Source organism: Sciurus carolinensis, chromosome 2 (genome assembly GCF_902686445.1).
Source record: "Sciurus carolinensis chromosome 2, mSciCar1.2, whole genome shotgun sequence".
NCBI classification, from domain to species: domain Eukaryota; kingdom Metazoa; phylum Chordata; class Mammalia; order Rodentia; family Sciuridae; genus Sciurus; species Sciurus carolinensis.
Genome location: NC_062214.1, coordinates 158,949,088 through 158,953,986, shown reverse-complemented (window position 1 = coordinate 158,953,986; position 4,899 = coordinate 158,949,088). Strand labels below are relative to the sequence as shown.

Here is a 4,899-nt window from a genome sequence, read left to right as displayed (position 1 = left end):
AATGTTGAACAGATGATGCAATAGGTTCATACTAATTTGCTCAAGACCCTTGGCAAGTTAGATGCTTAACATGTTTCATTCAAACATAGTAATGTCCCAAAGTCATTTTTACATACTTTTAAGAAAATAAACTAAAATAATCCAGATAAATTTAGCATTTCCATTTGGAAGCCCTGCTAGGCGTTGAGTACTGATTTGTGTCTTCTGGTGTTCACTCATCAGAGCAGGCAAGTTGTGTCCGGATAAGCGAGTATTATCATGGAAAAGCAAAGTGCTGTGGGTTCAGAGAGGAAGAAGTCTAGGTGCTGGCTGGAAGAGCCAGAGACAGCATCAGTGGAAGAAAGCAGCCATGATCTGAGTCTGGACCGCTGAAGGAGACCAGTGGTGAAGCAGACTGAGAAGATGGGGGCAGGTAAGTGCCTGGAGAAGGGAGGACTGCCAAGAGACCAGCAGGGCAGGAGGTGAGGTTGAAAGCACTAGGAGGTTTGATGGCCTCAGATTGGAGCTGCGTCTTAGGTGGAAGGAGGATACAGGGGAGACAGAAAGCACACCCTGGACAAAGTTAAGCTGAAAGAACGTAAGAGGGAAGAGAAATTATGAAGGTTTTTTTTATGCCCCAAGTCTGTGAATCACAAGGAAAATATTTCTAGATGTTGGCCAATGATTGTACAGGGGGCTGGGGAACTAGCCATTACAAGTTTCCAAAAGGAATTGAGATCCATTAGGCAGGCTCAGAATGTCCTCTCAGGAACTTAAAGGATGAAAGAGTCACTGCCCAGTATAAGGCTAGAGAAGAAGTAAGGTCCTCATGTTTGGGTATCAGTTCAAGTGAGGGATGAGGCTGGACAGTTCCATGGTTTTGGACTTTCTCCTCTTAGGAAAGAGACCACTTTAACATAGTTTCATGTATATTTTAGGAAGACCTCAGAAAGGATTTTCTTGAGAAATGAAATTCTTCATGCATATTCAAGGTGTACAACATGATGCCATGGAATAGATAGAGATGATAAAAAATTACCATAGTGAAAAATTAGTATATTCATTATATCACACAGTGATCCTTTTGTTTTTGTTTTGTTTTGTTTTGTTTTTGTAGCAAGAGCAACTCACATCTACTCATTTAGCATGATTTTCAAACACAGTACAATTTTGTTACCTATATCCTCATCACTTTCTTATCCTCCATGTCTGCTACCTTGTGTCCTCTGACCTATGTCCCCCTATTTCCTTTGTTACTTGCCCACCTCTGAAAATACTCTTTTATTCTCTGTCTCTGTAAATTTGATTTTTAAAAAGATTCCATGGGTAAGTAAAATAATATTGATAATTTTCTCTCTCTGTCTGGCTCATTTTATTTCACACAATGTCCTCTAGGCTCATGCATATTGTGGCAAATAACAAGACCTCATTCTTTTTTCAGGGCTGAATAACATTCCATTATAATATGTTGACCATATTTTCCTCATCCATATGTTCTTCAACAGACACTTAGGTTACTTTCCTATCTCAGTTAATTGTGAAAAAATGCTGCTATGAACATGGAGGTGCAGATATATGAAGTAGTGATTTCATTTCCTCTGGATATGTGTCCATAAAAGTAATTGATGGGTACTTTGGTAGTTTTTTTTAAAATTTCTTTAAAAATCTTCATAATGCTGCTCTACCAACCTATATTCCCCTTAATGGTATAAAAGGGTCCCCTATCTACCACACCCTTACCAACATTTGTAATTTTTTTGAGTTTGTGATAATGACCTTCCTAACAGGCATGAAGTATTATGTAAGAGTGGTTTTGCTTTGCTTTTCTCAGGTGATTAGCAGTGGAGAGCATTTCTTTTCATAGACCTGTTAGCCATTTGTATGTCTTGGAGAAATATTTGTTCAGGCCTTTTGCTCATTTTAAAATCAGACTATTCATTATTCTACTGTTGAGTGGTACAAGTTATTTTTGTGTGTGATGCAAAATAAGTGTCCAATTTCATTCTATTGCATGAAAATTCTATTTTTCCAGCACCATTTATTGAATATTATCCTTTCTCCATGTGCTCTTATGATGTAATTGTCAAAAACTGATTGTGCATGTTTGTATTTATTTTTGAGGTTCTCTCTTCTGTTCCACTGGTCTGTGTGTGTGTGAACCCAGGACTTTGCACCTGCTGGCAATTTCTCTGCCACTGAGCTACATTCTCAGCCCAGATAGTATTTTGAGTACTATAGTTTGGTTTTTTTTTTAACCTTGAATACTCTCTTTATTCTCTTACATCAGTCAAGTTTGTTCAGAACATTACAATAGGCATGAGGGGAAAAATAAATGCAATTTTAAAAACTCAATGTGTTCAAAGTATATTATGTGGAACCATGCCATTAGTCTTAGAAAAAAGAAAGCATTCCAAATTAATATTTTGGTGAAAGAACAAGAACATCCTCAAAGATGGCATGTGTAAGGTTTAAGTGCCAGAAGTGTTTTCATCCCAGTTAGTTTAGAGAAATGCTCGAATGGCGCTAAGATTTGAAATATTCAAATCCTTTGTTTCTGAATGAAAACTGAAATGATGCACAAATTCAATGGCTTTCAATTTCCTGTTTTATCTCAGAAATATATGGATGATCTTTGCCATGAGTTACTTCCATGATTGCAATGGCCTTCTTCAGGGCCTTCTCTCCGCAGCTTCGTTTTCCAGGCCCATGTGCAGTCTTCCCAGCTTCAACCACAAGGAGGCCACGTTGAGGGAGTGCAAAGGATAGCGCTTATTGTAGGGCTTACTGATCTTCTGACTTTCTCTCCGGGCTCCTTCCCAGTCCTGCATGTACAAGCAGACCCCCGTGGCCTGGTACGTCATGTGCAACATATACACATTACTGTCCTCAAACACGGCGCTCATCTTCTCCTGACCAAGCTCACAGATCTCCAGCAGCTCACTAGGGGATGTAGTGCTTGGCCCTCTGGAATTCTTCAATGACATTACTCGATCATGTCATGGATGGCTTCTGCCTTTGGGGGGTCGCTGAGTTTGCGGATTTCCACCTTGGCTGTACCCTTGTCTTTCGTAGTGCACTCCTGGCATTCACAGGTAAAAAAGTAAGAATCTCTTGGCCGGTCATTCCTGTCTTCTGTTGGGTACAGGAGGTCAATATAGCTGGTAAATACCTGTGCAAAGAGCACTCCGAGGCTGCTGTGGTCAGGGATTTCGAGGTGTTTGGAGTAGAACTGATGGAGAGCAGCAAAGTCGCTCTGAATCAAATCCTTCTTCTCATTGTTCAACTTATCCAGATGTGATTCAAACTCCTTCACAGCTAACAATTTCTCTGAAGGTGTTCAGATTTTCTGTTTGGCCAGAATCCTTGCTGTTAGCCTCACAGTCTCAGAAGGATTCCAGTTTTCCCCAAAAACAACCATGGGAGAACACTCCAGCTTGTGCATGGCCAATCTTCTTTCCGACAGTCCACATTGCAGTAAAATGCCTGCTTGCATCTTCCACACTTCCACAATCCTTCTTTCCTGGCGAAGCAGTACTTGCAATGGTTGCCCCACTTGTTGACCATGAGCACGTAGGCTAGGCCGGGCAGGAGAAGAGCAAGTTCCCCACCTGGAAGGGCTGCAGGGCCCGCAGCCTCCGGCCCTTGACTGGCTGCAGAAGCGCTCCAGGCTGTGGTGGCCTGGGCCACATGGTGGCTGCCGGGAGGGGCGCCGGCATCTGCGAACTGTTATTGGAGACATGTCACCCTGAGCTGGGGGTTGGGGGGCAAGCTATAGTTTTGTCATGTAACTTTTTGTTTTGTTTTGTTTGGTACCAGTGATTGAACTCAGGGTCACTCAATCACTGAGCCACATCCCCAGCCCTATTTTTTTTTTTTTTTTTTTTAATTTAGAGACAGTCTCACTGAGTTGCTTAGACCCTTGCTAAGTTGCCGAGGCTGGCTTTGAACTCGCTGTCCTTCTGCCTCAGACTCCTGAGCCGCTGGGATTACAAGAGTGAGCCACCGCACCCAGTTAGTTTTGCCACGTAATTTTAAGACAGGAAATATGATACCTTCAACTTTCTTTTTCTTTTTCAGAATTATTTTTACTACTCAGGGTCTCTTATGTTTCTATATGAATTTTAGGATAGTTTTTATATTTCTGTGAAGAACACTATTATAATTTTGACAGGGTTTGTGTTGAATCTGTTTACTTATTACTTGAGTAATATGGACATTTTAATAAGATTCCTTCAAAAAATATTACTTCATCTAGTTCATGAGCATGGGAGATCTACCTATTTGGGTTGTCTTCAATTTCTTTCATCAATGTTTTACAGTGTTCAATTTATGGATGTTTCATCTTGATTGAGCTTTTTCCTAGTTATTTATGCTGTAAAAATTGGATTATTTTCTTGAGTTCTTTTTTCAGTTAGATAGCTATTTGTGTTGAACTGTGATACTTCTTTTTATATACTGGTTTTGTATTCTGTAGCTTTACTGAACTCATTTACTTGTTCCAACTTTAAAGTGTGTGTGTGTGTGTATAAGTGTATAATCTTGAAATTTTTACATTCGTATTCCTGTTATCTGCAAATAGAGATAATTTTACTTCTTCCAATCTGATTTGAAAGACTTCTATTTTTTCTTATCTGATTTCTCTTGCTAGTACTTCTAGTACTATATTAAATAAAGTGATGAGAGTAGTCACCTTGTCTTGTACTGGATCTTAATGGAAAAGCTTTCTATTTTTGCCCATTGATTATAATGTTAGTTTTCATTTTTTTCATGAATGACTTTATTTTGTCGAGGTCATTTTCTTCTATATCTAAACTGTTGAGAGTTTTTATTAAGAAAAAATGTTGGACTTTGTCAAGCACTTTTTCTAAATCAATTGAGGTGAACATGTGACTTTTTATTCTGTTAATGTGATCTATCATA

The 4,899-nt window shown here is 39.4% G+C and overlaps 1 pseudogene; it reads right to left on the bottom strand.

The window, feature by feature from the left end:
• Positions 1–2,562: 2,562 nt before the first annotated feature.
• On the bottom strand, positions 2,563–3,718 carry LOC124976607 (N-lysine methyltransferase SMYD2-like; annotated as a pseudogene).
• Between the last annotated feature and the right edge of the window lie 1,181 nt (positions 3,719–4,899).